At 31.8% G+C, this 26,944-nt stretch overlaps 1 protein-coding gene across 10 annotated transcripts in view; it reads left to right on the top strand.

Annotated features, from left to right (window-relative positions):
• brat (tripartite motif-containing protein brain tumor) overlaps window positions 1-26,944 on the top strand; it is a 349,175-nt gene that overhangs the window by 200,927 nt on the left and 121,304 nt on the right. For 5 of the 10 annotated variants that reach the window (XM_085196083.1, XM_085196074.1, XM_085196085.1 and 2 more), the window contains exons 1-2: window positions 1,003-1,150; window positions 1,226-1,284. The gene's annotated coding sequence lies outside the window, so the exon portion shown is untranslated. Of the gene's footprint in view, window positions 1-1,002; window positions 1,151-1,225; window positions 1,285-26,944 lie in introns of those variants that run through there. The other 5 variants (XM_085196078.1, XM_085196077.1, XM_085196081.1 and 2 more) reach the window with 1 other exon arrangement.

Below are 26,944 nucleotides of genomic sequence, written 5' to 3'. Positions count from 1 at the left end.
ATACAAACGGGGAAACATTTTATAATATACATTTGAATAACCTTTTTAAATGAAAATAATAATTAGCTATCTAAATATTAAACACCAATTGTCATAGATTATCGTAAGTAGCTAAAACGTTATAGTTAGGATGTAGAAAAATTAAGTAATAATAACTATTAGGTAAAAATTAAGTAATAAATATGCGCCTGTAGATAATTAACATACATTAATAAAATTGATGAAACAAACACTAATACCAATACTTGCAATATTTTAAATATGTAAAAATTGCGACTTGCAAGTTAAAATACATAAAACACATATAATTCATTATAAATATACGAAGTGATTATTCAAAAAAATCACTCCAAACTAAAGCAAAGCTGGGAAACAAAACAAGGCATACTAAAACATATTTTCTTCACAAACATAATATTATAATAGATTTTTAAAAAATATAAGTATAATCATTACAGATGCTGTGACGTTTACGCCGTGGCAATGACCGACCGACGTCAGTTCACGGTCATTTGCTGTATTTATACGTATTGCTTTACTCGCTTTTTGATTTTTATCACATATTTTATATTGTATTGTTTTATACTAGGTTTTTCCTTTAATAGTGTTAATATTTGTAATGGTTGGAACACTAATAGGAAAAGGGTAAATATTTTTTCGTTATTCTGTAAAAAGTATGTAGGATGTAGGTACATACTTTTTAAAAATTAAAATTTTTTCTATGTGATTGAGTTGTTAGCTAGTTAATGCGATATTATTAATATTTTAATATGAAGGTAGGTTCGTTTTTATTATATAGCAATATTGCTCGGTTTCAATAAAATTTCATAGTAACAATATTACGTTTTACATTAATAACCAAATGACTAGTAGTTATTTATAAGAATTTATGAATATTATGACTTTTAGGACATATAGTAATGTCACCCTGTCAACACAAATATATTTATTATCTATATATTATATATCAATGGACGCGCACCCCTACATTGTTAAGTACACAACACTAGCGGGGCGCGGATCAGAGGGCGCTTCACTCTCAGTCTCGCGCCGACCACCGTACCGGCCGGATGTTCGTACTAACAAAGGAATAATAGTTTGAAACGACGATTTTTGTGTGTGTTGTGTTACAAGTGAACGTTTCTTATCGGTGCGTACATTTTTACCGGCGTGTTATTTATTAAATGAAAAGGACGGTATTTAATTATATTAATTTTATTTTCAGATACTTATTTCGAAGCTGTGGTAACAAAGGCTCGGTTGAAACGTACCGCCAATATTAAGGTATGTTTTTTGTTGTTTAATATATTAATTATTTATATATTGGAAGGCGATTGTGTTGAATTTTGTATACAAAGTACGATGCCGTTATTAAACATGAATAACTATTGTAGGTAGGTTAACATTTTCTCAATTCACTTATGTAAGTTAATTAAAACCCACAAGTTATTTATAATACAGTGGTTTATTATATAATTTTATAACCTTTTACATGATTTGTCAGATATCACTTACCTGTTGCTTTCTATTCCACTTTGGCTGTTAGTTATTCTAGTTCTAATATATTATGAAATTCCTAATGTATGCAATGCCGATCCTGAGACAAAGTAAAGTTGCGTAATGTCGTATAATTTACTTTCAAAGTACATTACCAGCCACCGCGCTGGCCGCATATGTCGAAACGGTTGAAAGTGAGGTTAATCCAATTGAGATTTCAAATGTTACCTACGATAATCGCTTTTTACTATAATTATATATAATCTATTAAATATTTTATAACATATGAATTAATAATAATTGTCTGTATGTTCAGATATAGCACATTTTCTTTGTTTGACATTGAACTTAACAGAACGCCACGTTCTTTGACTCCGTTGACCGGGTGAAGGATACGCTCGAATAAAAATAAAGATACCTGTTTCTGTTTGTTACAATTCAAATTGGAATATTAAATATTATTATTACTTTTATTATGGCTAAGGATGTAAAATATACAGGCAATATTGTTAATTAATTGATAATATTAATTTATTTATAATAATCTTCGTAGATGTGGTTGATATTTTTAATAGATTTGTTTTGTATTCATTCATTGTAATAATGTATGAAAATAAAATTGAACAATTTTTTAATCTTTAATAAATAATCTTTTCATTTTAAACCAATAATTATTTTCATGTAATAAAAACCTAAAAGAAATAGCTATATTCTAAAAGTGATTTTCATATTAGTTTACGTTTATAACCGCTTTGATCTGCGATACCAAGAACTCGCTACAAACAAATTCATATTAAATAACCTAATTTATTATGTAAAAATAATACTAAAATTTTTATTTTATTCCCTTTTCACTTAAAAAATAATTCTCGTTAAAGGTCACATTCTCTTCTTTATACCATAGTTCCTATTATTTATATTTTTCCTTTTAAATATATACTAATAATATAAACTCTTTGACTGTGGGTTCGATTTCCACTTGGGACCCATTACCTCGCTCTGCTCTAACAAGATAAAGCGGGGCGTTGGATTCCAATGTGAAAACATTCCCTTAATAATAATTAGTTGTAGAACTTATTTCGCAAATATTTATAAAAAAACACTAATCCCAACTACTAACATTCATTTAGCACTTGATCTATTACAGAAGAGGTTACTACAGCAGTTGCGTAACGTAATTTTATTAAAATGTCATAGGTATTACACGATAAAGCATATGAGGCTACCATTTTATATTATTGCTATTTAAATCGTAGTTAATAATTTCGCCATATTAAACACAATTCATTGTGCAATTTTATAATTAAAATGATTACGTACTTTCGAGACAAGGCCGCGTTTCAAAATCGGTTACCTATGTTAGCTTATGAAATCTCACATCGATTTGGTAGTATTTAGTTTTTTTGTATAACAATTGATGATTATTAGACGTGTTACCTTTTACTTTTACATTTATCTATTTTGTTCTGAAGAAGAATTTAATTGCTTGTCAAAATTTATAAACTTACCGAAAAACTTTTATAAAAATGTACAAAAAAGAAAAATTATTTCATCACAAAGAATCTAGCAACATTTTCTTCATTTTTTTTACTTTGTATCTTTCATAATGAAAACAAAATGTAAACGCACCACATTTACGTTTTAACATGTTTAGACTGGCTTACTCAATTTAGAACTGAGGTCGTACCTTAAATAAATAGAAATAAAACTAGCTACCTTCAATAAAAAATAATATTATATTTAGACATTTATATTGCATATAAGTGAACTTGAGGTAGGTTTTTCTCAGTTTCAGTTTGAAAGAAGTATCGAACGTCTGCACGCACGTTCTTTTATAAATATGCGGCGGAGCCCTACTTCTATATTTATTTACATATAGAATTTAAAAATCTATATCAATTACATAACATTTATTAGAAATACAAAGTTAAATTTTCTACTTGTTGTTACTTATATTAACTACTGCTGCAAACAATTATGGTTATCGAGTATCGTTACCTAAATTCCTCCATACATAAGTAATTACACAACAGTTATTTGGTAAACTTTATTCACGTCTGTAGATTTCTCGCATTTAAACCTTAAAAACCTTTGAAAAACTGGTATTCGATTAATCTTCTCTGATACTGTAAAGGCACGTCCACATTACAAAGGCAACAAAAAATCACTCGTACTCAGAACGTAGAGCCGAATGGGACCGATAGAATTTGTAGAGATCAAAGCAAGCGACAGGACGAAAAGTTAAAGCTTGGACCATTTTTTTCGATGCAATGCTCGTAGGTTGTCTTTTGTAAGTTTAGTTTCGTATCCGATTTAGTTTTTGTTGATTGAATTGTTTGTGTATCTAATTTCTGAATGAATTGTTGGTGTCTCGTGTGAATTTGGTGGAGAAGGTGAGGCACTACATACATAAAATAGCATAAAAAATACATCTAGGACCTCTGTCTTATCGGGCAAATTTGTATTGAACGCATTAGTTGTGTTTTCAAATGATACTGTTTTATTTCAGTGATAATTTTAATTTTTTTTGGAATGTTATTAGAATGAACAAAGCACAAGGTTATGTTCCGCCACCAAAAAAGCGTTACTCGCGAATTCTTTAGTTTTGATGTTGAAGCTTAACACCGCGTTTTGTTCTTAATTAATCTAGTGAACACGATCAGCTATTATTTATAGATTTTTTTAAATACAACTTCTAGCTATTCGAATAGTTCATGCAGGGAAAACTATAAATTGCTTTGAAACAAGCTATTTCTAGTTAACGATAATAAAATTTCCTTTATATCCACTTTTGTATTGTTTTGTAGTAAGTAAACGGAAACGGAAGTACGTATGTATAGGCCACCACCTAACGCTATAAAACCGAGGTGACATATAATGACTTATTGATAAGATAACTATATTTTACTATTCTATACGTTCTCGCTCTCGATATCGCCTACGTTTCACGTGTATGAGATATAATGGTATTATTAATAATGGAAGACCAGAAGTAATATATTATGTATGTTTGTATGAAAACACACTTGGAAAGCAAAGTAATTTTGCACGGAGCCGAACTAGAACCCACACCTATATCTCGGTGCGATGCTTAAATACGTAAAGTTTCTAATTCGGGCGAAAATTGATAAATGGAGTGTCTTAACATTTGGTTCTCTCTGTATACATTGCTATATGCGAGATAAAACGTGAAACGGAAAAATACCTTTTGTCGTTGGGGCCTTTGAATTTGTAGGAAGATCTTGAAACGCTTGGCAACTAAAATATTGTATTATACAGAATGATGATGTGTCGAGAAAGAATGCCATTTACTAAATATTTTATCTAATAACCTTGAGATTAGAACATTTCTGAGAACTTTATTTTAAAGGTTTCTGATACATAATTGGATTACCACTTAGTTTGCTCTTCGAAGCAAGGAAGGTCGTCTGCACACCCATCAACTGTTGTGTGCAGTGAACGTCGCTTAACCCAACCAGTTTTTGTTATAATTTCGGTGCCATTGACATTTGATTTCCTCTATTTTTTTTTATCTTTTTAGTATTATTTTTATTTTACAATGCTTGTGTGGAACAATAACCACAAAATCAAATATAACTTAAAGTTATTAGCATTTTTAACAGTGGCTTTGTATATTGTTATAAATAAACTAATAAAATTTGTTAACACTAAAAATACATATTTAATGTACTATAAATTAAATAAAAAAGAATATTTAAACATAGCTCAATGATCCCTTGCTGAACAATATAAATTACAAAATCCTTATACACACATAAAATAATTTAAAAGTACCCAAATAATTATCTATTTTAACAGACAGACCGCGTAATAGTACGTAGACTATTGATATATAAAGAACGTGAGAAATAATTCAACATCAGATGATAAGTGGGAGCTTTGAACTCCCAAAGTCGTAAGGTTATTGCGTATAAGTCTCAATTTACTTTGACCGTAGAGTGGGTTCGAGTCTCGGCGCGGTGCCAAATGTTACTGACCTACCCCAATATGTAAATCATTGATACCTGACAGTGTTTCATACATATTTGAAATTGTAATTCGTTGAATGTTTTATTTTATATTGAGATACGTCTTTCGATCGTTAGTGGGATACTAGGATTTGTACTTGGCGTTGCTTGAGATTTTTTTTTCACGTTTTTATAATATCAGTGTTAAACATTTCTTAAAATATTAAAAAACAATTGCGTTGGCTTCTTTTTTTTGATTAAAGTTGTAAATGTAATGAAGTAAATTCAATTTGAGTATTTTAATGATTTGATTTTTAACATATTAAGTAATTTATTTTTTTGCGAATATATATATTTTTTCATATATTTTAAATTAAGGAGCAATTAAATTAAAATATATGCATATGCACTTGTTATTTTGTTAATATAGCGATTTTTTTAAAATTCCCGGGGATTAAATTTAATAAAATTGTAATTATCTTTTCCTTTCTATTTAATATTTTTATATATTATTTTATTTTTTCCGTTGTCATTTACGTTTTGGTTTTCTATTCTTTTAGCGTTCCTGGTTTTTGTCCTATTTATTATTGAAACATAAACGTAACGCATATTTCATAGTAAATAAAAATTCTTTAACAAAAGAAAGCAATATTCATTAACAAAGAACCAATTGCCATAAAATTTGTATTGGACCACCTCTGGGGTAACCCTATCTGTAAAATCGATTTAATGAGTAAAAAGGAAACGTGGAATTGGGAATTTCTTTTTTTCGTCGATTAATAAAATCTAAGTAGGCATACTTCATAGCAGAAAACAAAGTTGCATTTATTTCATGAACACCGTGAATTTGCCGTATTAGGAATATTATTAAAAAATATATTAATTTTTAATGTCTTATTAGTACATAGTTTATTTAATTCTTACTCATTAAAAGAAATAGATATTTATTATTAAAACAACATTACAAACGTATCGCTGCTTGCGTTAACAACCTGCAATTTGCTTATTTCCCACTGTCGTTAGCTCCCATGTCGCCGTTAAACCACATCCCTAGTATTATAACAAAAGGTCCGTAGCCTCGTTATGATTATAAGAAATTATTAAATACTACATAATTATATGTATACAGGCCGTCGTGACGCATTGCCACAGCATGCGATTGTCACATGCAGGTTGCAGGTTCGATTCCCCTCCCCCGGGTAATGAATTATTTAATATTTTCATTTCCTCGCTCTGGTAACAAGGCAAACCGCGGCGTTGAATTACGCCAATCAACATGCAATGTTTCGAAACTTCGCCGGAAAGTGGATATCGGAATGTCTTAAAATTTGTATCCTTTTGTCTATCCTATTATATGCGAGATACTGTGTAAAGTAAAAAAAGTAAATAAAAAATAATAATATACCTTAATGTTCGCGTTTTAGGGGATGGAGGGTGAGAGTGTTAACTGAACTGTGACTGCTAATTCGATTTCCGCTTTGCAAATTGTAGTGTAATGTATGAACTGTAGTATTAATTATTACATATAATTCGCCTCTGTGTACTTACTTGGGTTAATATTTTTTACGGTTACAAAAATAATGTTTTAAGCGTCTAAGCAATCACTGAAAAAAAAAATTAAGTATTTCTTAGTAAAGTTTTTTTTTGTCATTACGTTTTGTATAAGTGTTAAATAAAAATTATAAAAATATTGAACTGGTTCGCTTTTGAACTTTTAAATCGCCTTACACACCTAAGTTACATGTTTACAGAATGTTTACTTGTCAAGTTAATACGATTAGACTTGGTGTCGCCAAGAAAATGCAGCTTAAAATCCCAGTGACAGTAAAAACAAATATTAAAAATATAATTGAAGTTAATGTTGTAATTTTTTAAAAAATAAATTCGTTTAAATTGTAAATGCAACGATTGTGGGTTCGATTTCCACTCGGTGTCTCGATAATTGTGAGAAAATTTGGGAACGGAGTGTCTAACACTATATTCCCTCTGCCTACTGTCCTATATGCGGGATACATCGTGAAACTATAAAAAAATATTTATATTCCAATAAACTATTTCACTTTATTATACACATAGACATAATCATTATAGGCTAACCCTTTCGTTTTTCACAAACGTATTTACCGTCTGTCTCGACTGGACGGCGCCGTACTATTTAACGATTATAAGATATCCACCATCAAGTGACAATTATTCTTTTATAATAAAGAAATATGAGCTGTTAATACGTTAAGTAATTTGTAGTGTTGCAAAATGTATAAAATTTATAAGCATATTTTTTATTTTCTTTATCTATGTTTTTTTAGGTTGAACGTGCTTAATTTCAGGGACTACTGGTTCGATTTGATTTATTTTTAGAGTTGGATCCATTTGTCGAGGAAAGCTATAGCAATAGGCATAACGTTAAAAGTTCACTTGGATACTTAGACTGTGTCATACTCCATTCATATTTCCATTTGACCATTGGGGCACAGACGAAGTTTAGTTTCGCTAATAAAGTGGAGAGACGGTAGTCTAAATCCGTTCTCCACTTTCCACCTGTAGTGTTTGTACACCATGTCACTGTCACATGACACTGTCACAATGACACTGTCTCGAGCTAAGGGGTGCGGGGTGCGCGTCATTACCGCGCGAGCCACGGGCGAGAGCGGACGCGGCGCTTGCGCACATCCTTAGTTGGCGAGCCAGTGCATCATAGACGACACCACAAGTGGCGACGAGGACAAGGGTTAGTCAAAAGATATTATAATACTAAAAAAAAAAAAAAAATTTTAATAAAGACAAAGTAATATATGTTTGGTCAGTGAAAAGCGAAATTAGGAAGATTGTTGTTGTTTACGGTTAAGTTTCAATGTAATACAATTAAGTAAATCTTTTACCTCTGCATACCATGGTGATATTATAATTATCTTTGGTTGCAGCATTTATAAGGTTTTGATAAATAATTATTAGAAGTGGGGTAGATTCTTGTTGAAATCATATTTTAAAGTGGGTGTAAATGTGAAATGATATTATACTAGGATAAATTCAACTCGAGTCACATATATTATTCAATTATTGATCAATAAATGAAATGAATGAAATATAAAAATAAATGTATTATATAATGAAATAGTGTGATTGCTATATATTTATATATTTCTCATGCATAATATGTCACGGTGATATTTTCTTGTAGCAATAGATTAGTAGTAATAAGTAATAGTATTAAATAATTTACAGTAATTTTATTAAAAAAATTATAATTGTAATAATCAGGAAACAAAAGCAATTAAACATTAGGGTATTATAACAATTAAAATGTATTTATTATATGTCATTATTGTAATTCTATTTATCTAAAATTTTAATTTAAATTAAGTATAAAAAATAGCGTTTTAAGAAGATATTTTGATTAATTGTATTCAATTGGTTATTGGAGAATTACCCCAATTGAGTGGTAAATACTTGGTACAAATGTACCCTCATTAAATTGGAAATATTTGGTACAAATGTACCTCCATTAGATTGGAAATACTTGGTACAAATGTACCTCCATTAAATTGGAAATACTTGGTACAAATGTACCTCCATTAAATTGGAAATACTTGGTACAAATGTACCTCCATTAAATTGGAAATACTTGGTACAAATGTACCTCCATTAAATTGGACATATTTGGTACAAATGTACCTTCATTAAATGTAAAATATTTAGTATAAATGTTCGTTCATTCGATTAGGTGCTTTCAATTTTAGGTCACCCCACACTGTCATCATCATCATGTCTGGCAACTTACCGTTATTAGAAAAACTTGATTTAGAGGGTGATAATGCATCATTAGGACAGCGATGGGAAAAGTGGAAACGGTCCTTAAGCATATACTTAGAGGCAACAGATATTACGACACCAGTAAAGAAAAGGGCGACATTGCTATTACTTGGTGGGCCAAGCCTACAAGAAATATTCTATAACTTACCAGGGGCTAATACGGAACCTACTAATAACAACAATGTTTTTGAAATAGCGATACAGAAGCTAAATGATTATTTTACTCCTAAACAGAGCAAGGTTTACGAAAGGCATGTCTTCCGCCTAATTAGGCAAGTGGAGGGAGAGAAATTTGAAAAATTTATTGTGAGGTTAAGGAATCAGGCGGAGAAATGTCAATTTGATAAACCAGAAGAGCATTTGATAGACCAAGTAACAGAGAAATGTCTATCAACAGACTTAAGGAAGAAAATATTGACAATAGGTGACAGTATAACGTTAGACAAGATAATAACTGAAGCTAATACGCTAGAAACTGTTAATAAACAGTTAGAAGAATATGGACAGCAAAACAAGAACCACGACGTTAACGCTATTATCCCTGCCAAAGGGAATAGAGATACTTCGAGATCCGACATCACAAAATTCAGAAATTTTCCAGACAAAACGTGCGGAAGGTGTGGTAGTTTTAAGCACACATCAGAAGGAAAGAACTGCCCAGCCATAGGAAAAACTTGTCATTTATGCGGCAAGTTAGGACATTTTCGACAATACTGCAAGACACAACTACAAAGAAAGCGGAAAATAGTTGAGCGCGATACACAAAAAGAAGGGAGACTATCGAAACAATGGAAGAAACGGAAAGAAATTGATAATGTTATAGAAGAAGAAGTTGATTACGTTTTTAATATTAACAACGATGCGAATATATTATGTGACATTGGAGGTGTAAAAATAAAGATGTTAATCGATTCTGGCTCAAAATACAATTTAATTACAGATCAGACATGGACAAAGTTAAAAGAAGAAGGAGTGACATACTTGAGTCAAAACAATAATCCTGGGAAAACCCTTTTGGCATATGGCAGTAAAACTCCCCTAGACATTTTAGGGTCATTTGAGACAACTATTAAGGTTAATAACCGTGAAGAGAACGCTCATTTATACGTTATCACAAATGGATCCAGAAACTTACTGGGTAAAGATAGTGCCGTAAAACTTGGTGTCCTGAAGCTAGGGGTTGATGTAAATCAAGTGAAGAATGAGCCGTTTCCGAAATTTAAAGATGTTTTGGTACATATACCAATCGACGACTTGCAAAAACCTGTTTCTCAACCGTATCGACGAATACCTATACCAATTGAAGGGAAGATTGAACGGAAAATCAAAGAATTATTAGAAAATGACATTATAGAAGAAGTTCATGAACCATCAAAATGGATTTCTCCTATAGTGCCAATACTGAAAGATAATGGAGAATTACGTCTATGTGTAGACATGAGACGTGCCAACACGGCCATTATGCGGGAGAACCATCCCTTACCTTCGATGGAACACCTTTTGCCAAAGATTAGGAAAGCCAAGTTCTTTACTAAGCTGGATATTAAGAACGCTTTCCACCAATTGGAACTCCATCCAGACTCAAGGCACATCACAACTTTTATTAGTTCCAAGGGTCTTTACCGGTATAAGCGCCTTATGTTTGGTATTTCCTGTGCTCCTGAAATATTTCAAAAGACTCTGGAAAAAATCCTTCTAAAATGTGATGGTGCTATAAATTTCATCGACGATATTTTGATTTATGGACGGACAGAACAAGAACATGATTTGCGTCTTCAAAGAGTATTGCAAGTATTAAAGGAAAATAATGTTCTGCTTAACAATGACAAATGTTTATATAAGGTTAAACAAGTCAGTTTTCTGGGACATGAATTGACTTCAGAGGGTGTCAGGCCCTTAAACAAATATATAGAGAGTGTAGCCCATTTTAGGGTTCCGAAAACCGTAGAGGAATTACAAAGCTTTTTGGGTCTTGTAAATTACATTAACAAATGGATTCCTAATATGGCTACAACGACTGAACCATTAAAGCAGCTATTGAGACAAAAATTTGGCAAGAATGCAAATATAAAAGATTTTTGGACTACGGAACAAGACCATGCTTTCACCTCATTAAAAGACACATTATCGGAAATTAAGACACTTGGTTATTATGATGTCAATGATAAAACTCAAGTCATAGCTGATGCTAGCCCAGTAGGATTAGGTGCAGTCTTGGTACAAATTGATGATAAAGGTCCTAGAATTATTGCATACGGAAACCGCACGCTGACAGACTGCGAACGAAGATATAGTCAAACTGAAAAAGAAGCTCTTGCTTTGGTATGGGCTATAGAACACTTTAATGTGTTTTTGTTTGGTAAAGAGTTTGACCTTATCACGGACCATAAGCCGTTGGAGATTTTGTTTGGAGCCAAGTCAAAACCATGTGCTAGAATAGAGCGATGGGTTTTAAGGCTTCAGGCTTACCGATATAATATTAAATATAAGCCTGGTAAGTCGAATATAGCAGACCCGCTGTCGCGGTTGTGTAAATATGCAAGTTACCCAAAGACCAAAGGTGATGAACATGTTCATCAAATCGTAGAGAATGCAAGACCTCGTGCAATTTCTATGAACGAGATTAAGATACACTCAGAAGGAGACGTGGAAATACTCAAAGTGAAAAGAGGCATTTACAATAATGAATGGGACGATAGTATAAAAGGATATAAAATATTTGAAAATGAACTGTGTTTCTTTAATAATATACTTTTAAGAGGTAATAGGCTGGTCATACCATCTCGGCTTCGGAAAAACGTTTTAGATGCAGCACACGAGGGGCACCCAGGGATCGTGGCAATGAAGGGTCGTTTGAGATGCAAAGTATGGTGGCCAAGGATAGATAAGGATACAGAGACCTTAGTGAAGAGTTGTAAGGGTTGTACACTGGTTGGGTTGCCGAATCCACCTGCTCCTATGAAGCGTCGTGAACTGCCGGAAGCACCGTGGTTAGATATTGCCATGGATTTGCTCGGTCCGTTACCAAGCGGTGACTATCTTTTAGTGGTAGTGGATTATTATAGCCGCTATAAGGAACTGAAAATCACTAAAACCATAACCAGCGCTGTTATAATCAGATTATTAAAAGAAATATTTAGCCGATTAGGCTATCCTTCATCAATCACAGCGGACAACGGACGACAGTTTGTTAGTGACGAGTTCAAAACTTTCTGTAAAGATTGTAACATACTGCTATTTAATACTATCCCCTACTGGCCTCAGCAAAATGGCGAAGTTGAAAGACAAAACAGAGACATATTAAAGCGTTTAAAGATTGGCAAATTCGAAAATAAAGACATACAAGAATGCCTAAACGAATACCTCATGATGTATAATTCGACACCTCATTCAGTGACCGGAAAAACACCAACAGAGTTATTCTTCAAAAGACTAAACAGAGATAAGATTCCAACATTTCAAGACATAAGTAATGAAATTGATGACACAGAGATAAGAGACAAGGACAAACAACAAAAAGGAAAAGGAAAAGATTATAGTGATAAAAGAAGGAATGCCCGGGATTCAGATTTAAATGAAGGAGACAAAGTGTATATAAAAGAAATTAATAAAACAAATAAGCTAACTTTAAATTATAATCCAACACCACACATTGTGGAGAGTACAAAAAATGGAGACACAACAATTAGGAACGAAGAAACTGGACAAACTCTAAGAAGGAACATATTACATTTAAAAAGAATAGAAGGGCAATGGAAAACTATAGGTGAGAACCAAGAAGACGGAATTGTTGACTCTGGAGAAAGTGGAAGACAATAAATTAATGAAATTGGAAACGATTTAATTAATTATATATGGTTGATTTAGTGTTACTAATTAAATTGTAATATGACTAAATTATGTACACTTGCTAAGTTATATTAAAGTTTTGATAAGGAAGGGATGTAGTGTTTGTACACCATGTCACTGTCACATGACACTGTCACAATGACACTGTCTCGAGCTAAGGGGTGCGGGGTGCGCGTCATTACCGCGCGAGCCACGGGCGAGAGCGGACGCGGCGCTTGCGCACATCCTTAGTTGGCGAGCCAGTGCATCATAGACGACACCACACCACCCATATAATTTGTCAATACATAGTCTATATGGTATACATATAATAATATCAGACAATTATCATTCAATAGAAACCATGGATTATATTATTCTTATCAACCAGGTTACTTCCATGAACTTCCATGTCTTGTTAACTTCTATATCAAGATAGTTCAAAGTATATAATTTGTATTTATTTCCCAACACATAATTACAATTAGGCCCTTTGCTTTTGTTCGTACAGCGTAACGCTAAAGTACTGTGCCCCGTTTAAACTCGTTTAGTACTTGCTTGAGTCATTGGGTTAGTCATAGCGCTCTTTGTGTTACATTCGTCATGACGCCAATATTTGCTTGTCTTGAGAATATATTCCGTATTTAGTGTTGTCGGATGTATTATTTTTGGTTTTGAAATTACCTATATGTTGAATTAGTAATGGTAATTTTAAGTTTGTGTTTTTTTATTACCTTAAAAGTTGAATGGCTTGTGACATATACTTGAGCATATTTTGTAAGGTTTCTATATGTTTATAAGAAGAATACAGTAATAAATTTCTACATTTTTTTTTAATATATTTTTTAAATGACAAATTAAAAAATCATATATAAAAATTCTGTATGTTGTGATATAGTACGAACATTTCAAGCTTAATTAAGTTTATTCAGAACAAAATTCCAGCCTCATAATTGGACTTTGTCACACGTTGTTTTTCTTAGACGAAATATTAATTGTAATTAACGTCGCCAAATTGCGGTGGCATCTGGTTTTATCATTCATCTGATTGCAATATCGTTGGTTAAGTAGAACGCTAGAATGCTGACTCAGATTCAATGCTTTATTTAAGACTAGCTATCTGATTCGAGTTTGCCCATCTTTAAATATATATTTTGAATTCTTTTTAATTTAGTACCTATTGTACAATTATATAAACTTTTGGGTAAGATTTTTTAAAATTTTATGCGGACATTTTAGTAGCACTTTGGTGCTGCTAAAATCTTTTTGTAAAAAAGTATATTCGAATAATTCATAGATACTTATTAATATATTTTAGTTTCGTTTTTAAGCATCAAAATTTATTTGATCTTCCTAAAATTTTATGTCAATTAACCCTACTTTCGGACTTAGTTTATAATAAAATTTTACGTTAGTATAAAAAAACTAAATACGTAATAAACTGCAAATAGAAATATGAATGAGAACCGAAATTATTCCATTGCAGACATTAGATTATAAGTACTTAATATACATTGTGAAAGGTCGTTTGTGAAGATCAACTAGGGTTGGTTCTGTTGAAATTTTAAACTTACCACTGATTTATAACCATTTAAATAATTAGCATTTTAAATTTCTTATTTACGTTTACGCAAACAGTAGTAACCTATATAAAAATGATACCTTCACTGTGATTGACACTTTTCATATAAACTTAATAAAACGCACGTTTTATTCAATTTTTAACTTCCTTGTTTAAAACAAATAATTAATAATAGAAAACTGAATTATACTTCATATTAAAGATATATTAAAAACTAAAAAAAAGAAAAAACAATATCGGTGCCTAAATAAAAAAGTAAGTTAATACCCTACTGGACTATTCTCGGCTAGAGGTCGTGAATAAATAAATTGCAATAACAAAATTCGTACACCATAATGTAGTCATATAGAGAGTAAACTAACTTGGTTTTGTTTTCATTTTTCAGCGATCTGCGTATTAAAATAGGGAATGGTGCCAAAAGCACTCCCCTTGGTATAAAATATAGCATTACGAATAAACATGTTATTTATAGTATTTTTTTACAAACATTCGCCCACCATCTTTCGTTTTTACATCGTGATCGAATATTCTGATTCATTTTTTAAAAGATACTAGATTTATTATGTAGTATTTGTGCTACGTGACCTAAGTCAGGTTGAGGCAAAGAAATACTTGTAAGTCTAAATTTAATTTATTATTATAATTTTAATATTACTTATTTGAATATTATATATAAAGGTGTCTGCCTGAACGTCGTCGTTGTGGGTTCATTCATAATTTAACCCTGAAAATTGTTATTAGAATTTAAGTAATTAATTTTGCTTAATAAAATGGACTTAATATATGCTTAAATAAACTAAATAAATTTTAAAAACTATTACTACCTGTCAATCTGACAGATGACCTTAAGATCTATTAAGCAAACTAGGACATTTCACAACTAGTTCAATGATCATGAGAATTCGTTTATAGAAGTATAATGAAATAATGTTATACAAGAGATTGGGCATTATTTTATAGTTACTCATGTCACGGGGATAAGACAAGCACAACAAATCCCTATTTTTTTATTATATCAACATTTGCATAATTTGCTAAGTGACGAAACCCAAGGTCGCAAATATGTAAATACGACTTAAAAAACGTATATTAATAAACTTAAAAATAATATTTACAACTAACAATTTCAATTCCTTAAATTCTAATCATGCTAAACTATCACAAGAAAATGAGTAAAAAATAAAAACTAAGCACTGACCTTTCAAGTAACTAAGCAAGTAACAGTTAAACGGCGCACGATATCTCAGCTATGCGAACCTTCACTAGCCTTGGTGATATTGCACTTCCTCAATAATTAAGATTCTTATTTATTACTTGTCTACTTTATTTATTGTATATATATATATGTATGTAATTGTATTTATAAAAACATATGTGATATATATATCAAGAGTTCTATATAGTTTTATTTATTTTCTCAGATTAATATTTTAAATTTTAAACTTTTTATTTTCATAATCTAATCCGCTTAAAATTTGAATCCAATACTATCAGTGCATTGATATAAAAAAATGTAAAAAAACTATGTTACAATTATATAAAAACCAGGACAAAATAAATATCCATATAAAAGCCAATTCAGCCATATTTAATTTCTACCGCATTTCCTCAACCTGCGGTTACGCTTCCTTTAAGTATTTTTGATGTTTGAACGTTGACTGTTGCAACTTTAAATAACCTTTAATTCACATTTGAGCGTTTGATTTATTACACTAACGTTTACGACATTGTATGTATTTTAGTTCTCGAATATTCTATACCTCGTTGTATACTGTGGTTTCTTTCTAGTTTCGTCGAACGTAACTGTGGTTGTAGGATGTATTCTAGATTGTCTTGAATTGATTAATTTAAAATGGTTAGAATCTAATATACTTTATCATGTAAAAAAAGTTTCTTTAATATGTCCTTTCTTCTGAAACGTACTCCTGCTTGGTTAAGTAATTACGATTTAAGAGTGTTTACATGCGGCTTTGTCCGTTTCGAATGCATTAATATGATATACACGTAAACCTTCCTCTTGAGTCACTATCTGTTTGTAAAAACCGCATTAAAATCTATTGCGTAATTTGGAAGCAATACATCGATAGGAAGCGACGGCGTACTATAAAAAAATTGCTGATTTTGAACCAGCTACTGCCATTTTATATTTTCACACTTATATTTAAAATGAAACACGTTCATACCCGTATCACGGGTCAATAATTTGAAATTTTACACGTATTGTTTCCAATATTCATTTTTGAACTATCGGCCATCTAACTTCCTGTGCAAATTCCGACGTGTTCATTGTTAACACGGTACTCGCTCTGTTGGAATAAATCGCAACCATTTACGATTGTTGCGCTTCGTTCAACTGACTAAATGTGTGGTTACAGTTTGAGTGGTCACGAGTTCATTCCCACTAGCTTCTAAACACTACGCTGGTAGGAATGGCTTCACGCTGTATCCCGCACGCAGTAGGGTAAGGCGAGGGAACCTTGTGTTAAGACAGTCCGTTCCCGTTAATTAATTTAATAAATTTATTAATAGGGGCCGTCGTGGCACAGTCCCAAATGTGCGACTGTAAACACGACAGGTTCGATTCCCACTAGTGAAAATTAAATATTTTCTTATCTTCGATTTTTTTATTGGAACCTTTTTTGATTTGTGCGTTCGACTAAACAAACTTTTTTTTTAATTAAAAGACAACCTTTTTAGTATAATTCTCTGGTGACCAGAATTGGACCAAAAGTGAGGAATGGAGTGACATAACGTTAAGTCGCCAAAAGGCTTGAAGTTGTATATATGGATTTACTATTAATAGTCATCTCTGAGTGGTACTTAAATAAGATTAAGTACGACAAGTAGTAACGCAAGAGCGAGACAGTCTCTAAGTTCTAACCAGGTAGAGCACCACGGTGCACGGTGTGATGACCGCGCCCGAAGGCCGTACAATCGGTCACCATCCAAATGTCACGGCCACGCAACAAGAGACAGGAAAAACTACGTCAGAAAAAACATGACTCACTAACTAATGGTGTTAGCGTTTTGAATTTTTTTAAGTTTTTTTATGATTATGGTGTGTGGATTCGGATCGGGTTTTGGGTAGCTTTTTTGACATGATTTTTAACAAGATTTTCTTTTAATTCCAGACAAAATAAAGTTTTTTCTCAGCTTCTTCAGTGTCAAAAAATACGATTTCTGCATACGTATTTGGCCTCGTCCATTGTCGTCAACCTCTACATATCCTCCGGAGGACCTCAAGGCTTGCATGCTAAGTTATAAATAATAATTATTTATTTTACTAGCTTCTCGTAGAGCAGCCTCTTTTTACAAAACAATATTTCTTTATACCGCCTATTGTGATATTTGAAATCGTAAACTGAATATAATAACTCGGGATCGACGTTTACGACTGTCAAAATCGTATTTCTAATAATAAAACGTCTCAATTTAGGGAGGCCAATGTTTTATCGTCAGTATAAAGAAAATGCACTAAATATTTTTACGTCTGTTCTTGTATCATTTGGTATTGTATAGATTTTAATTTTTAACTGCTTGGTAAGATGAAACTATTTTTAATGTTTACAATTAAAATCAATATAAGTATATTGTTATATTTATTTATATTAATTTAACTAGTGGCCGTCCGCAACGTAGCTTTCGTTAATCAGTATAAAAGTAGTATTATACAAAACCCATCTTTTCCCGTTCCTCGTCTCGTAGGATTTTCCCCGAAATCTTCCCTTACTGCTTCTCTACTTCTACTCCTCAATAATAGTTTTGACAGTGCGTTGTCTGTCAGTCGGTAACGGATGAATTTTATATTTTATGTAGATAAAATCACAAAATACGGGCCTCTCGACGAATATTTATAGTGCTGTCTCTTTCTATTCATTTTAATAAAGGACGATATCATGGTGATTTATCACGTGTTTTTAAAACATGTCGGATAGGATTCCATTGTATTCTTTACCGCAAAAAATGAAGGAATGAAAAAGAAGAAAGAGAAAAAAAATTCTTCTTAAATATCAATTAAAATAAAAGTTAATTGTATTAAAGAATACAACATATTTTTACTTTGTAGAGACGATGTATATAGAGTTGGCGTGTGGCGACAGGAAAATTATTGTCATAGAAAAACAAAACGAGTGACCAAAATCTCTTTTAGTATCGTAAAACACTAAAAAAAAAAGTTGTAACTCATAGCCAAGCCAGTAAACCAAAAATTATTATATCATTAAAATTTCGGGAGTCAAAACTTTTGAAAAGCAATTTAAAACGATTTCTATGGAAACGTGATGTAATAATAACTCGTGTTATCTCCATCGCGTCATGTCGGCCACGTTTTTTTATACGCATTATTTTTTTTTAACATCCATCCTTACCATTGTTAGCTCACTGATTATATTAATAATAAAATTGTATTATATGAGACAAAGCGCCCGCATGTCTGTCTGTTAAGGCTAAGCTGGTTTTGATATAGTTTTTATAAGGTTGTTAGTATACTAATGATGTAAAGCTGAGAATTTGTTTAGTTAAACTTACTAATCTCAAGAACTACTTGGTTTATAGAGTAATGCTATGGACAATAGAAGCGGGTATAGCTTTCATAGGTTTTAGTTATTTCTATTTAACCACGCATGCGAAGCCGCATGTAAATACTAGTTTATATTATTAATAATTTTTGTTAATCATAGTGATGACAGTGACATTCTTATTTAAACAAATCAGAATATAATCTTCATATTATATCCATAAATTTACATTTTATATAATATATTTTATTTTATTGTATTTTATTTTAATAATCGTACAATAAATCACTGTTCAATTTGTAAAAATCAACTTTTAAGATATATTTTTGTTTCATACAATCAAATGACTATAATTTTTCTTACACCACGTGTAAACTAAATTATCAAAAGAAAAACCAAAATAAATAATAAGCTTCAATAATTTAAAATTTAAATCTAAATAATATTTCCCTGTCATGTTTCGTGCGCTGTAATAGTGTTGCTATCTCATTCTGTTACAGAGGGAAGAACGAGAGCGTACCTACTCTACAAAAATATTCTTCGTCTTCATTATAACTAGTAAAAGACTAGACTGTAAAAGCGATGGTAGTGGTTTCGATTCACACTACGAATTCAATTATTGTGATTTCTTAGCTCAGAGCTGCGGCGTTGAGACCCGCCGATCAATACTCAATGTCTCAAAAATTGGGCGGAGAGTTTGTAACGGAATCTGAACACTAGGTTACCTCTGTGTATGCGGGATACTGCTTGAAGCTAGAAAAAAAGTAATTGAGTGATACACACTTTGTCCATGGCTGGGCGAGTCAATAACCCACACTTCATTGTACTGTCTGTTTTGATGTGTGAATTGTGTGACGTGACTACGCCAGTACTATACTTAAGTTATTGTATTTTAGTTTTTATTTTGTAGCGTTAACATATAAATGAGTATTTTTATTTTTACGTATAAAGAATATAAGAAACAAATACAAAATTTTCGATAATATTATTGTTAAACCCATATTATGTATAATTTATTATTCATTTATATCTGAAATTTAAAATTTATATGTAAATTAATAATTTCAAGTATATATATATCTTATTTAAAATTAATTTAATTGGATTGATTGGCGGTATAAAATCGTTTATGCAGACTATCTATTAACTAAACTAAGATTGATTTAAAATACGGAAAAAATGGGTTTTATTATTTTCGTACGTATTTGAGTTAAAATATCAATTATTTAGTGATAACAAAATAAATGAAATGATTGTTTCAATTACTTTCAGCGTAATATCGTGCTATGTTGCCGTTTTATGTTATTTTAATAATGACACCAAATGAACTCTATGAAAGAATTTCTTCTACAAAAGTAAAAAGACCATATTTGGTAATTTTGAAACAGATATATACATCTATCTCGTTTAATTCCTACCTGTTCCCCATTTTTTACCTGCATCCCTTCGCTGAGTCATTACATGACAGACGGACTTTTTTTGTACAGATTCCAGAACTTTCTATGAATAATATTATGTCATTTTTGAGTGATTAGTTATTTTTTTTTATGATTGTAATGTGGTTATAGGTTAGGTTCCGCTGTTGGAAGTGATGGTGATAAAATCAAGAGTTTTTTTTGAGCCATAAAGAGGTGCGAGTGTAGAAACAGTCCTGAGAATAATGTAGATAAGTTTTAAATGTTGGAAAATTCTTGTTAATGTCGAGTGAGTGGATCCTGTGGGGATTGTTGATTTCTTTAACCAACTGGTTTTTGTCTTCACGCATGTCCCGCAGGTTCTCAGGGTTTTCAGAGCCTTTTCTTACTTGACTTCATTCTTCTTTTTTTCACATTTTAATGACCGTTAGTATATCGTCGTTTTCATCTAAGTGTACAAATAAAGAATGTCAAGCAGCTTCACGCTTGTTCCTGATAAGGGGTATTTAGTGTATAGACACTATTTGTCTCCACTTTCCTTTGAAAATTAAGTTAATTCATTCTCCTAAATTGGAATCAAACCCACATTCGTTCCTGTGCCACGATGACTGATAAATAAAACAAATATTTCTTCCAATAATATTTTCCACGTATACCTACCGTGTTCAGGCAGGCAGATCAACTGCGTCATTATACTGTCACAAATTAGATACTCGCTACAAATAAGTAATAAAAAGAAAGGTCATTCATCGATACTAAATTACTTTGTAAATATATCTACACCTACGCAAATAAATAGACGGCTTGTTATCTTTATGTACATAAATATATAACAGTGTAGCGTTATATTTTTGACTTCTTAGTAGGTATGTTAGGAAGCATACTAAACCACAAATCTTTTATTGAATTCATGAAAAAAAAATGGATAGTATTTTGTCAAAATCCAGAGAAATTTGCCTGAAACCTGTGACTATCACGATCCGTGCCCTATTACAGCGTCGCTGTTCTTATGAGGCCGTCGTGGTTCAGGTGTACAAGGGTGCGCCTGTAAACGCGAGTTGTGGGTTCGGTTCCCATTCTTGGGAATGAGATATTTAATGTTTGGAAGGAGTGGAAGGTGAGGAACGGAAGTGTCTTAATGGGAACGGAACCGTGTCTTAACACTAGGTCCCATGTGCGAGCATGGAGCTAAAAATAAACGTATTCTTCTATAGCTCTACCAATATCATAAAGCTGAAGATTTTGTTTGCTTGAACGCGCCTATCTCCTGAGCTGCTGGTTCGAGTTGAAAATTACTTTTTATGTTGGTTACTCAATTTATCGAGGAAGGCTGAGGCTCTATTATATCACGTTGATCGTTTTGATTGAACCCACTCTCTGCTATTATAGTTACCGTGAGTACCTACTAAGAATATGTCATATGTCATTTTCACTACGAGGGCGTAAATTAAAGACACTCTGGTCCCCATTTTCCGCCGGATTTTCGGAACATTGCGTTCAGAAATTTTAGCATTCTCAATATACTTATAATAACATAGCATTGTAAATAATAAAGTAGCATTAAAAAGTGTCGTCTATACTCTATAAGGAAAATATCTCTGAAGATGTTGAGAATTATCATGCAGCCACACCGCATTTTGCGATATCGCTTAAGCTTTACTGTTCCGGGTAATTTATTCCCTGCAGGTGGCCTAGAAATGTTTGTAACCTTAATAGTATTCTTAAGTACTGAGAGGTATTTGTTTCGTCCTTACGTAACTTATACATGTTTATGGTGAGATAGAAAATTGTTTTTATCGCTTACTTAACTGGGTGTAACGGTTGGATGTTAATATCAAAACATCAATTGAAATATTATTATTTTTGTTTCTTATATAACCTATATGTATATTTGATGTAATAGAATTAGAATACACTCTCTAAATTTCTCTCTTTTCTCCAGTTAATTATCTATATCTTGTCCTAAAAGTCGCATCAAATCTGCCCAATTGTTGGCACGACTGCAAAGCAATAAGTGATTTCCTATATTTTTGAAAATAGAATATTAACCTCAGTTGAAACACAGTATCGATGATACCGGGGAAAACGTTAAAAGGATGACGGGCGTCCACTGACGGAGGACACGTGGGAGGAGGTTGATGATAGTGGACGAGGCGCAAGAGGTATGCAGAGATCAAGGTATTTGGCGCTCCGTTCTATCAAGCTACCCGGAATAAATAAAGCCGCGGGAAACTGAAACTAGAAGAATAGAATTTAGACCTACAACGTCCATACAAACTCATTCTAACTTATGCCACATAAAGTCTATTTTACAATATCCTATTCATGCTGTGATATGAACGCGTTTAGCGTCCCCATACCCTCCTAGGTATCGTAAAAATAACAAATAATAATAAATTTGAATTACTTAGTTCTTAAGGTTGCCACAGTTTTGTATTTTGTTACAATTTTTACGATAATCGTAACTTATGTTCCGAATTTTATAGTAAAATTTATATTTTTTGTGAATAAAAATAGGATACAGTAATGGTTGAGTATCTTATTAATAAAATAAAAGTTAAACGGTCGCTAAGAATAATACACATAGAAGAATTTATTTAGTAGCTACCTACCTACGTTTAATATTTTTTAACAGAATGTCTAGACATTCTTGTCAACTTATTTTATACTAGCGGACCCGGACGCGGCTACGCCTGCTTGAAATATAAAAATATAATTTATATAGAAATATAATTTCAATCTAGATGAAATGCTAAAAGTGACTATTATATTTATTTTCATAAGGATGAATATCAAAATGACGCGGTAACGAACGCGGTCGCGTAGCGACGACGGTTGTTATTAACATGGCAGAATAAATTGCATGTCAAATTAGAAAGTATTTTAATTTATTAGTATATATGTGTAATGTAATATTATATAGCCTATAGCACTTCTGAAGAATGCAGCTTTCATACAAAACAAAAACAAAGTAAATCGATCCAGTAGATCCAGAGATCTTAGCGTTCAAACAAACAAACAAACAAACAAACTCTTCCGCTTTATTATATTAGTATAGATTGGACTAGGCTGTAGTACAAAATAAAATGGCATCTGACTTTTTGTCTTCTTCACTGTAATTAATATACAATGATGATTTTTGCTATTACCAGAAGAACGGCTGTAAAATTTTATTAATTAAAAAGTTTAAGTCTCGTAGTATTGAGAGCGGAGTTCGCATATAACGAGAATTTCTTCGTATTTATGTGTTTACTTAGCTATTGACTACCCTAAAGTACTTTGATATTTTCTTAATTTTCCTATTAAACTGAAACTCGCTTTTCACATTATTTTTTGTCACTCGGGAATGAGATATTGGAGAGATATTGAATATTAGTTATATATATGCTGTCTAACTTAATAATTAAAAAAAAATCGTCTTTACACATTTACTTCATAGGGGGAAGGTCGAGGGAACCCTTTTTGATATACCGCGGAGGGATAAATTAACACTCCTACTGCTAAGACACATCGTTAAATTTTTAAGTTTTTGCAGCCTGAGTGGCGAAAATTAACACTGCGCTTTGTCTACCAGAACGGGGAAACTATAATAATTTGAATACAATTATTCCCCCAAATGAGAATCAAACATCGCGTTAACAGTCAGATGCTGTCTATATTTAAATTCACCTTCTAGCTCCTACATGCAATTACAAAAGTTATTTATATATCTACGTCATATTAAATTATTATCGAGTTCCTTCTTTTCTTAGGAAAAATATAATCACTTATTTTTCTCATATCTGATTCCATATAAAAGATAACAAACGATCATTTCACGTATGGTATAGTACTTACAGGTATACGAGTATATTCACAGTTTCTAAGGAAGCAAGAACACGATACTTTCTTAGAATTTAACGAATAGATAATGGCATGTTTGCAGGGAGTATTGTTAAATCGAATTTCTTTTCATAACTTTAAGATAGGTACCTATTGAGGATAATAGGTTAGAAAAGAAAAACAAAAATTGGGAATTTGTTTTTTTTCTTAGCTCCATGCTTGTTTCCGCATATAACAGAGTAGACAGAGGGAATTTAGTGTTAAAACACCCCGTTTCCAGGACCACATTTTCAGGACGGCTCTATCTACCGGTTTTATATATTTTTTTATAGCTTTACGCTGTATCCCATCACATAGCATGGAAGGCAGATATATTCCTAATCTCAAAAAGCTTGGAGTATCCTAAAGCGTCGTCGTTTCTAAGATATAATGTATTATTTTTATTATCTATATGCGATTCCCTATTCACTTGAGAAACTCATTTTCGCGGCCTTTCATGGAATACGATAGCTATCGAAAAATTAATTTTCTCTTTTCAATGCTCCATGTAATCACTTTCCCGGATATTTGGTTTCGTTCGTATGATTATAATTAATAAATATATACCTACATAGAAATATGGGTTAATATTATTCGTATCTTCATATAAAATAAACATATTTTATGTTTATTTCTTTTTTAAGAAAAGTTGATGTAAAAGTATAAATTATTTAGTTGTACAACTTTTATTGTTGTAAAATATAATCAGTTCCCTAGGTGGGTATCGAACCCACAAGCATCGCGTTTATAATAAGAGCTGTTAAACTGCGCCACGACGGCCATAATTTTAGCAATATATTTATATAAGTTATATTATATACCATTCAAATCAAATTCAAAAATCTAAACAACCTTAAACACAACCAAAAACTCAAGTTTTATAACATTAGGCGACCCTCTAAACTTGCTTATCATCCGTGTCTTCCCAAGTCTACCTAACCCGCATGCCTTCCATCAAAGTTTAACCATACGAGTATATTCCCGCATGTTTTTTCATGCCACTACCTCTACTAATAAGCCATTGTAGTATTGTTCGTGGTATAGTGAAATATCATAACAATATGTACTCTTGTTTTTGTTACATCAAAATGAATCCACTCAACAATCTTTTGAAATAGCCAAAAACTAAGCTGATTTGTACAGTACCAGTATGTGGTTTGTAAATAAATAAATAAATAATATTTAGATATATTTCGAATAGTTCAGTACGATCTATGCTTACATAAGTATATGAAATTCTTGTTTTACTAGGTGTATTGACAGACAACGTGATACGAACGAAAATTTGGAGTTATTAGAGTACTAAAAGAGGATTTCCTGAAATTCCTACGGGAAAACAGTAAATTTTACGAATTTAGTTAATTCGATAGCATTGTTTAATAATTTAGTTCTAAAGTAAAAATTCTTCTTGGGCTTTATCTTTAATGTTCATGTTTATTATTTATCACTGATATATTTTAATAACACTTAACTTTTGTCATCAAAACTCAAGAACGAAAAAGATATAGAATAATTTAAGTCAATAAACATTTATATTCTTCAAAAGGGAATTACCCATAAAGTAATTCCAAAATGAAATCTTGAAGACGCCTTACCCAAACAGTCCCCTGCAGCGCGGCGGATACAGCCAGGCTATTTTAGTTGTTTAAACGAATTGAACGAGGCTCAAACGAAGTTTGCTTACCCACATATTTTATTAGTACTTCCGCTGCGGCAAGAAATTTGTTATATTTTTGAGATAACTCAATTCTGGTTCGTTCTTTATTGAAAATTAACATTTCATGTTTTGTATTTAAATTGCTTATTCTTTTATCTGAAATGTAAATGTTTACATATTTGTTTGTGTTCACTTATTAACGTGAACATAGCTGTACTGATTTCGATAATATTTTGTATGTAAATAGTATAAAAGGCGGATTCGCATTTTCTAGCTAGTTGAAAAAAAAAACACGCTTTATCCTGTCTTATAGCAGGGTTTGGTCCAGAGAACCTAGTGTCAAGACACTTCTTTCTCCGCTTTATATAATTATTGAAAAGATATTTTTTTATATAAATAAATTTGAATTCCTATTTACCTGACAGGATACAATCTTTAACACCGATATAAATTCGTTGAGTCAAGGGTCGTTTTAAATCACAATAACGTAAGACGTGTGATGAAGAGCGCGCGTGTATATGAAATGGGTCCTTTACCCGACAGAAGAGGAGGGTTAAATACTAACGCTCCGTTAATTTACAAATATATGGAGATCGAATTTGTATAGGTATACTTTACTGAATATATGTATATATACCTTTCTGGTTGGAATTTTCCATAGGTTATTTTCCAAACTTATAAATATTATACATAAAAATCTAATTGGTTGAACGCGCTAATCTTAGGAACTGCTGTTTCATTGAAAAAACTGTCTGTTTCTACTCAAAGGTAGTCCATTTAATAATAGTCCATAGAATGTGTCATACGCA

This window comes from Heliconius melpomene, chromosome 13 (genome assembly GCF_056956725.1).
Source record: "Heliconius melpomene rosina isolate 202511_hmr_F chromosome 13, ASM5695672v1, whole genome shotgun sequence".
Classification (NCBI taxonomy): domain Eukaryota; kingdom Metazoa; phylum Arthropoda; class Insecta; order Lepidoptera; family Nymphalidae; genus Heliconius; species Heliconius melpomene.
Note: the sequence above shows the minus strand (reverse complement) of the source record. Positions and strands in the feature narration are given on the sequence as shown.